The following is an 11,008-nucleotide window of genomic DNA, read 5'->3' as shown; positions in this document are numbered from 1 at the left end:
ATACACCTTTGGACACATGAGTTTAAACTGTCATGACATCATGTTTGGATGCAAACTCAAGTTTGTAGAGTGATACACAGAAAGATTAGATAGTCAATAAAATAAGAACATTGACAAAACAAAGCAAACATAAGGCACATTCATTCAAGTATTCATGTTTTAATAACATACTGCTTCCCGTGCTGTTGATTCTTTCAGTGGTTAAGAGTGGAAAAGAGACAGTTTTTATAAAATACAACGTGTCATACCAAATGTTTGGAAAGCACAACTCACATGCCCATAGCTCTGAGGCATCTATTTTTATTACCTAGGGGAATGCGGGGTTCTTTAGAATGTGTGTTGTAGGAAAGGCCTTTTAGAAAAGGGCGATTTCCAGTGGCTTCATGTGCTGAATAACATCCAGATGGAAAATTTGTTTCCAACAGTTACTTTATATATTTACAGAAACAAATGAAACATGTTTTTTTCTAGAAACACCAACATGCTTATAGAATAGAAGGTGTATATACTGTATAGAACTTTAAATAAATTTGTTTACAACATATAAATAATAAAGCAAATTTAAAGCAAAAAAGAAGAGAAAAAAGTCAATAAAAGTTCTTTTTTTCTTATTATTAGTTATTATGTTATATCCTTATTATCCTAGCATAGTGCAAAAATTCAGAAGTGTCCATACTGCAGCAAAAAAAAAAAAAAAACAATCAAGAAAAAAGGATTCAGTTTTCCCAGAGATTTCCCAGACTCGGTAATCCAGATCACTCTGACAGTAGATAGATGTTGTAGAGTCTAATAGCAACTGTGAGGAATAACTTCCTGTAGTGTTCTGTGGAGCACCTCGGTGGTCTCAGCCTCCCACTGATCGTGCGTCTGTACCGTTCCATTGTGCTGTATAATTGGTGAGAGTTATTGTCTATGATGTCTAGTAATTTATTCCCCGTTCCTCTCTCTAACACCTTTTCCAAGTAGGTGAGATCCAACTCAATAAATCCTCTAAGGCGGTGTTCTTAATCATATGCAGCCTTAAAATAAAACCCCTCAGGATTGATTTATTTTACAAACAGAATCTAACATTTCAAATACTGTACACAACAAATAAGTTGTTTATTGTTTATTGTACATTGTTTATTTATGTAGAGTAATATTTTGTCTAATAATTTAAGATATAGAGTTAAATGTCTTTTAGTGAAAAACATTTTTATTCAATTTTGTTTTTAATTAAAGTTTATTAAATAATGTTAATTTGTTATTACTTAAAATTATTCATGGGGTTAAACAGGCTAAAAGTAATGATGCACATAGGTTTTGGTAAATGTGGTTTGTTGAAAATTGTTTAAATAAAAGCTTATTCAGATGAGAAGCTATATAGCTTGAAGAGTAGAGATGGTCGTCTTGGATGCTCAAGCTGGAGTTGTTTTTTTCCAAAGAAATCATGAAAAAGAGTCTGGAGGATCACCTGATATAGAGCCTGACACCAGAACTTCAGTTTGTGGCTTTACTTTCTAGACTTTACACTTCTTTTTGTCCAATTTTTTTTAGTTTTTATTGAGGTGTAGTGTTTGGGTTATGATTGGATTGCAAAAGACTTTTCTGTTTGCCCTCTTTAAGATGGACTGAACTTTCATAATACCACAATTGCTCCTGATGAATTTATTTCTTGCTTTATTTGAAATGATTTGCTATGATTTGGATTTTGGGGTTTGAGGGATCCGTTGATGTGTTCTCATATTTTTGCTTTGTATTACATACCATCAAAACAGAAAAACCTTGCTTTGTGTAATTCACATAATCAATGTTATATCAGCACTGTGTAAGTTCACATAGAACCCTTGTGGTAACAATTGTCCACCTGATGCAGATTTGTTACGTAGATTCAAGGTCATAGAGTTTGGATTATCGTCTAAACTTTAAGGTTACAGGTTATACAAATTTTGTGGCAAGAAAAGACTATATCAGTGGTTTAACACTGTCACGCTAATCAGTGTAAAAGTATAGCTCCATTTCCAAGTGTTTTGCCATTTTTACATTGTCAGACTGCCTAAATTGTGCTCAATCATTTGCTTGACTATCCTTCTTACTTGAATTGAACTGAGTGAGAGCAGGTTGTGAGCTCCCCAATAGAGGTAAAGAAACGAGGGATTGGCATTCTAACTCTATGAGTTTTGCCCTTTTCAAGTAGGCACCTATCTGTTTCTTTGTATTCAGAAGGGTGATTGAATATACTGTGGAAAAACGTTTTGAAACCTTTACAAGACTGTATTACATCACCTCCCTAGGAGCATATTGCACTGGACCAGGCTAAAGCCTTCCATGTGAGCAGTAAAACCAATTAGGCAGAGTATTGTCCAATGTCAGATTGCATTGCAATAGAAAAACTTGGTACCTATCTGGGACTCATTCATACTTATCTGGCTAAGCAGTGACAGGATAGTTTTTGGGTAACTGATGTGGGTAAAGACTTTATACTGTAGGTGGACTGAGAAGCACTTCACCTCTTCATTCTAGGTTATATAGATGCTTTAACTAACCTGGTTTGACCACATCGTGAATGAAGGATGCAGAAAAGGATAAAAATTGAGTTAATCACTAAAAACATTTGAGAATGACATATGCACCTTACACATACTGTAGGGAAAACCAAATGGTAGTGATAATGCCAATGTGGCTTGAAACATAAGGGTTTTCAGCAGGTAGCAGACCCAAAAAGAGGTGGTATCAAATCAAAGGTAAGGAAGGCATGCATGCCAGTGGAACCTGTACCTTCTTTGGAAAAATGCTTCACTTGTCATAAATAAAATCTGAAATACGGAATCTTTATATCTAGCCTTAAAAACATTTTAATAGGAAACAGCCAATTATTCTAAAAATAAAATAGAGACATTTGCTTCAAATAAATGGATAAATGCATACCAAACACACACGCGCACACAGGCTATTAGGCTTCTTGTCTGAGTGTACCATTTGACATTGAAGTGCACCTCATTACTGGGCATCTGGGAAGTAGAAAGATTGCATTATTGGGTTCAAGAGGAGCACTCTGCACCTTGAATTTTAGGACATGCCATACTCTCTTTAGGAACATAGAATTTTAGATGGAATCAGTTTTATTGCTGAGTATGCCTGTGCACACACGGTATTTGACTCTAGCTTTCAGTGCTTCATTTACAAACACACACAAACACATGCAGTATTCAAAAACAGAACTATCACAGCAAGTAATTGAATACTGGTATGTAACAATAATAAACTGCAAGATTTTTGGCCTGTTATAAGCTGTTTGGCACTTTAAAAAGTATTAGATTTATACAATATAAAAATAGCATCATAAGACCCATTGTGATATGCACCATGGCATTAGCATTTCCCTGCTCCCATTAGTCATTACATAACTTTCCACTTCTACAGTGTCACATTTTGCCTTCTTCCTAACCAAACATGCAATAATATTAAGAAAAAAACAATTACAACTGCATTTAGCATACATATCCATCAAACTGTAACCTCTGAACTGAGACTATGGCTAATAAAATTACACAAACAAGCCTTGGGCTATACAGGAAGATTAATTTTTTCAGAGGTAGGTAGCCTGCCTACGCAGTGTATACAAAACGAAATGAAAAATCATTTAGCTTAACACTAAACCCTCAAGTGATCCATTAATGAATTGATTTGCAAATTGTGGATCAATAGATACACACTACATTTATTAGATTAACAGCTGAAATAATGAATTTTTGTACATTTTAATGAGCAAGGGCAATGTGAATCAATTAAGTTACGAAGGAAGTCATAACACAAAATACAAACCAAAATATAAAAATACAAAAATCATGTGAATCTGATTGAAGACTTTTTAGTAGATTTTAGAAGATTGTTTTTTAGAAGATCAGGTTTGCTTATTATAAAGAAACACTAAAGAAAAGCCTAAATATTGAACATCACATGGAGCTGCATTAAAACCATTATTAAAAATGAAAAGATTATGGCACAACTGTGACTCTGCCTAAAGGAGGCTGCCCCTGTCACTGAGCAGGTAATGAGAGCATTATTCAGAGAAGCAATCAATGGTAATTTTGAAAGGGCTGGAGAAATCTACAGCTCATTAGGGGACAATGTACACAGCACAAGCATATTACTCAACAAAGCTGAACATAGTGAGAAGAACAGCAAAAAGTCATATTGGTTATGGAGCAAATGTGGAAAAAGGTTGTCTTATCTGATGAGGCTAAAATTGGATTTGGCACAAATTGCCCTTGGCACATAGGACAACGCTGCTCATCACCCTGAAAGCCATCCACAAGGTGAAGGACAATGGTGGTAGCATCATTATGTGGTAAAGCCCACTTCTTAATCTGATTGAGAATCTGTGTTGCTGTTTACTCACTAACAGTTTCCATCCAATCTGATAGAGCTAAAGGAATTGGCCGAAAAGATTAGGATTATGATAGAGACTCTGAAAACTGATAGAGATACTTGCCAGAAGCCTTAAAGCTGTAATTGCAGCTAAAGGTGCTTCTACCAAGTATTGACCCAGGAGGGTGGATCTTTATGAAACTAACAAATGGCAACAATTCTTTAAAAAAAAAAGACAATTAAATCCATTTCAATTCCAGGTTGTATCATTACAAAAAGGTTTTAGGGGTGAATTTATCCAAGGCACTGTAAGAAAAAGATGGATCTTGTAAAAAAAAATTGTAAAATTTTATTCACAAAATGAAAGGAGGCTTAGGTCTATTGTGTTTCTATAAACTGGCCAGAACATGGCAGTTAAATATACACTATGCTGTCCCAGAGGACAAAGAAAGTCACTTCTATTTGCCTGTTTGGTTTTTCATAACAAAATAACCTAATTGACTTTACGTGTTCTGACCACGTAACATTTATAGGTTTCAAGGCGGTGCTCAGTTGATTATGGCAAGAGGGAATGGCACATAAATAAAAGCTAATCTGTTCCTAAATACCATGACAGGAACACTGCAGTGTTTGCAATGCTGACAATACAAAAGCAGTCAAATCTACATACAGGGGAAAAAAGGATTTTCTGTATCAATCATTCCAAACAAACTAAATGTGCTTGAAACAAACTGGAAAATTGGGGATTCACTTACTGTAGCATCCATAAAATTTTGTCTAATATCATTCACTATGGAATTTGCCCTCCATGCAGCTGTGTAGATACATTTGAATCTAGCTGACTGCTAGATTAACTTTTTGAATTTAATTATCTATGTAATCCAACATACACATAAAACACCTATGAAGACATCACCCAGAAAGATCACAGCTCAATCATGTGATGCAAAGCCTTTTCACATGCAGTAAATAGCAGTCTGGTTTGAGCTCACACTAATCCAAAGGCTTGCTTTGCCATGGCGATGCTGGGCGGCCGACAGCACTGATTATAAATGTACTCGTGTAATAGAGCTGCCAGTGCTGCTTCAGCACAACACACGCATCTCTATTGTTCTCACAGTCAGCCATGGGAGATTAATCGTTATATGGAATCATAGCAAATGCAGAGAGACATTAGCAAGTAACATTTAATCAACTCCGGTGACATCCTTCTCACCAGAATCAGATCTGTTTTGCTGTAGCTAACACATAACTAACCTTTTTTTTCTCTAGGAAGTGCACTTCAATGCAATTTTTAGAGGTGAAGTTCTAAGGACAGGGAAGGTAAGCAGTATTCTGGATGTAAATGTCATGGTGGAAAATCAGAACAACCTACTGTATTATCTATACATTCTGTAAGCAACACTGAAATTCACAACACTATCTGAACAGTGGCCTTGGACTATGTAGGAGTGTAAGTGTAAAGAGTCTCTGCATTTTCATGGCCAGGTAGAGAGTGCACTTGCTAGAGAGAGACTCTGTGTAATCGTTTGATGACAAGAGAGAAAGAGAGAAAAGAGATGGGGAAAGAAGGATGAGAAAAAGATAGAGATGTGCTTCAAGACATGAGTGGGTGTTTTTTGATGAGGCAGTCAACACACATTTTTGCCCTTAATTTCTCATCCTGCGGCTGCATATAAAGAATGCACATGCGCTTGCTAACAGTAATTCACATTCAGCTTGCCAGAGAATGAACTGCTTTCTGATGAAAATAGAGAATGTACAGTACATATCATGTATATACTTCCGAATCATAGTTCGTAAATTGTTTTTGATGTGTTCATTTAGAAAGGGACCCTTTTCACATTTACCATTCGATATCACAGCGGTGCTCCTAGAAACCCGATAAAATGTTAAACACTCTGCAGTTAATCAGTGATTAAACATTCAGTCTCTCACTCCACAGTGCCCTCATACAGGTGCCATTAAGTGATATGCACAGGTGCCGCTGTCATTAATTGTCTTTAGTTGGTCACAGTGAGGGCCAAAGAAACAGCTGCACCTCTTTCTGATCCTTGACTCACAATGTCTTTGCTTCCCTCTGAAATCTCCAGCACTCTCATCATAAATATGCATGATTTCTGTCTGAATTCCTTTCAGGTGAAACGCCAGCTGGCCGAGAATTTACAAACAGAGCTTGAAGCTTACACAGTCACTAATTCATAAGTTAATTAGTTGGCATGTAAACTGATAACCCAACTACCATAATGTCAGGGAATGGGGACAATTAGCTACTGGAATATAGGAGCAACAACACAACAGTAACTTTTTAACATTTCAAACTGCTTCAGTCTTAATATTGTTTTTGTTTTTTTTAACAAATGTGCCAAATATTATCTGGCAAGGGCTGGTGTGGGAGCTGGATTTTATTCCAATTAAGCAGGAGCCACACCTGATTCCAGCTGTTTAATCAGTTTGTCTTCTCAGGTGTGGGAAGATTCTCAGAGACTCGGTTATGGCTTCTGCTTAGCTGTACCAACCTATATACACCTATAGGATAAGATTAAACATTCCTGATTTTATAAGATTAGGATCCAATGCTATTCTTGAAGCCAAGACTACTCTCTAATATATTCCAGCATGAACTTTACCTCTGTCTCAGCTACCATCAAACTGATTCACTCAGACTGATTCTCATATTCATTCACTGAAAAAAAGTTAAACACATGCCATTCAATGCTCAATGCAATATACTTCCACGATTATATCAACCATTTATGTGTTGTTCTCTCTGACTTTTCCCCCTGATATTGTATATTGTGTGTTTGAACTGATTTTTTCTGCTACTTCGACTTTCCATGGATAAATTGCTTGTACTTGTGTACACCAGCATCAGTGAAGCTGACTGGCAATTAACCAGATTTAAACCAGACACCCATCATCACCAAAAGTCACTTCTTCCATGGATGATACATGCTACAAGAACCATGGAAGAGTATATTTAGGAGGCACGTCAACAAGGATTCATCCATCTATGTCCACAAACATCATCATATGGTTTCTTCTGCAGTATTTTATTTTGCATGACATCTATGTTGTGCTAAAACTCTTACTGCATCTCCAATTGAATGTGTGTTGCCACTGTTCTCTTAAGAGTTGTTTTCTCTATTAACTCTTGTTTCTACCAAAAAGTACTGCTTTAATAGTCATTTTATTAGTCGCCCTGGAATAAAACATATGCTCAGAAAGGATTTGCTAATATTTATTTTAGTTTTATTTGAAATCTTGTTTTAAAATATAACTTGCCTAAAAGTTCAGTATGCATATTGTATAAAATATCTACAGCAGAGCAAAACTATGATATAAGTTGTTGAGAACTTCTCGCAATTAAATTGGGATTAGAGGAGTGGAGGCACTGGCACTTGATTGATGCCAAGAGTTTGAACTTCTTACAAGGCAGGTGGTTACTCTTCTTTTAAACAGTGCCAAAGCAGATGCTTTGTTTTAAATGCACAAAAGAGGAACCATCCTACCAGAATTCTGTATTCTAGCTAACATCATCTGGGAGCATGAAGAGGAGATCTCCTAGCTGCCAGCATGGACACAGCCTGTATCAATGGGATACCCAGGTAGGCCATCATATTCCATACGAAAACTTGAGTAACACTACAAGGGCTCATAATCATACAAGACAGATGCTGAAGTTACATTTCAACTCATCAATTCATTAAAAACTGTTAACGTTAAATTAGTTTGAGTCAATAAAGTGCCTTTAAAGTGACTTTGTCACGAAGCAAGTTTTTAGTTCTCTGCATGTAGGTCTTCATTTAGATCCCAAATGTCCAAGCGAGAGCTGACAATAGAATCAAGATGTGGTAAAGAAAAATAATAAGTACATCTTGATTCACTGAGAAGTAAACCGAATCTTTCAACACATTCCGACCATGCTTTTTTTTTTTACAATGTTCAGAAAGACATCTGCTTTACAGAACCTTAAACCTTAAATGAAATAATTTAATGAATGAGTTGCTGGTGTTATTATGCATTTTAGAGCCATACTTTATTGGAGATGATATTCAACAAACCTAATGAACAACTAAGCTAGAATGTTTGCCTGATGCAGCGCTTGACTTCTGACAAAAACATTAATAAACTCTATGGAGAAGGAATAAAGTCTTTTTCTTTTCAGGAAAACACCAAGTGGGGACATAATCCTTGATAGCTGGACTTTTCCTTGAACCTGGTTTCGTTGAATTGGTTGATTATCATATGGAGAGGAATAAATTGTAAATGGTATTGTATTGACTTGGTTTTTGGAGCAAGTGCTAAAAAGTGCAAACTTGCTTTCTCATTTTGAGTCATGAACATAATAAAAGGCTTGTAAAGCCCCTTAGACCACAGGCGAGTGATTCTAATCTTACTCTAACTCAGCTAGGAAGGTTGTCTCATCTAAACCTGGTATATACAGTATATTGCCAGATAAGAATGTATGCCACATCAGACCCCATCAGGGATCATATGCATACAGTGAATACAGTGATTTCAATGCAGCACAGACTGGTGCGCTTCCAGTGCTAATATTGCTTCTACACTTAGACTAACACATGGACGCAGTTACATGGACATAGTTAAGAATCTTTATTAGTTAAAATCAGCTTCAATCCATTTTCCCTTCTCCCAAAGATGGAGCAACGATGGCTGTTTTCTTCTTTTTTATGCTCAGTAATGAGCTCCATTTTGCGCACTGGTCCATGTGAAAATTCAGTTTTTATATTTAGCAGCCACAACACCCCCCTCACCCCAGCACAGCAGGCATACAATGATGAATACAACGCTCAGGCTCTCCCTGCATTCTCCATTTAGCCTTAAAGTAACAAATAGAGGGATGTGATGCTGGAAAAAGAAAGGTTACCATTCTTTTTTCTAAATTATTCATATGCCAGAAGGTGCGGCACACACACACACACACACACACACACACACACACACACACACACACACACACACACACACACACACACACACACACACACACACACACACACTTTGAGGCATGCCTAGAATGTGGACTAATCTTGCCTATGGGAGCTTCTTCTGATTTTTTCTGAAATCTTCAGATTTTTTTTCTTCTTTTTATTACTACTATTTAAAATTATTTTAGAGATAGAACATTTTGTTTTCACTATAATATTCCTAAGCTGGTGTGTGCATAGGAAGTTTGAGAAAAGTTTGTTTGGTCTTAAAAGCAGTTTGACAGTACCCTGTCTGTAAGGTTGGATAACTTGCACAATTATATAGCTTTTGTAAAACATTAGAAGGTTTAAATATGATATGTTCTACACTTTATAGCTGCATATTTTTTTAAAGTGGTATTCAGCAAAAAGTGGCAAAAAATAAATATTAAAATATAAAAGGAAATAATACAGAATTAAAAACCAATGAAAAGTTAGGGTTAGTTTATTCAGTAAACTAAAAAAAAAAGGGAAAAGCAAATAAATACATTATTATAATCGTAGGCAAAAAGCAAGAGCAAGAGTACGTTATTGGCGTTGTTGTTAAGCAGTAAGCAAACACATGAAACAAAATCTCTCCTGGTGCTTTTCTAAAAGAGTTTGTTTTGTTTCCTTGTGCTTGGTTCTTTACTATGTGCTCTCCTTCACCTGCGCACTAGAGGTCAGAGTCTCCAGAGTACTCTGCTAGTTGGTTTTTCTGCTTCTTGGTTCATTCAAAGACTTCTCATCACAGTGTAGACCTAGCGATGGTGGATGAGCTGTAGTTAACATACACTGGATATAACTGGAACAATATTAACAATAACTCCAAAGGATGTTTACTGCTATTTAGAAGCTAGAAGCTTTCATCCAGATTACTATTACAACATGTCAGTTTTTATCAAAGCTACTGTTGCAGAACCCATACTGTATCTATGACCTTGAACAACACTAAAAAAGAAATATGACAGCTCCACTGGTAAATAAAAAAAAAGTCTTTTTTAGTATTCGAAACATATAGATAAAGATATAGCTCACTGCTAGTCAGAAGAGCTCCCAAATGAGCCACAGAAACAGTTCATTTTAAAGCAAGTGCTCTTTGCAGAGCTTCAAGCAAGTGCTTCATGAAATTTTTAACCACACTTCCTCAGGAACAGACACAGGTCAGTAGCTGCTGAATTAGGATGGAACAAACCAGAGGTAAAGATGGTGTACTACTAAAGTCTCACAACAGTGTTGCATGCTTAACTAGCCCAAACACATTACCATCTCACACTATTCAGCCGTCCATCCATCTTGATAGCCTTGTATCAGCCAGGTCATTAACATCCAAGCTCACTGCTCTGTCACCATAAAATGGAGGGGGCAGCGGTGTGGCTGTTGTCAGGGGAAGACATTACTGGTTAAAGGGAGGGTATTGCCTCTGCTGCAGATAAAGTGGTCATTTCAGCTGTTTTGAGATATGAGACATAAAATTGTGATATACCAGCTAGCAAAGGTCTAAAGTGGAAAAATGCACGTATACAGCGCAACAAAGTCTACATGTCTTGGACTTTGAAATTGTCAAACTTTTGAGACAACTGGGTAGCTATTTTTTGTCCCTACCACAAACACCTGGAACCTCATTTTTTTTTTTTTTTTACAAAAAATCAAATATTTTTTTGTTTTTTTTTAAGATACAGTCTGTC

The sequence above is a fragment of the Tachysurus fulvidraco genome, chromosome 17, assembly GCF_022655615.1.
Source record: "Tachysurus fulvidraco isolate hzauxx_2018 chromosome 17, HZAU_PFXX_2.0, whole genome shotgun sequence".
In the NCBI taxonomy this organism is placed as follows: Eukaryota; Metazoa; Chordata; class Actinopteri; order Siluriformes; family Bagridae; genus Tachysurus; species Tachysurus fulvidraco.
This window is presented reverse-complemented; position numbering follows the sequence as displayed.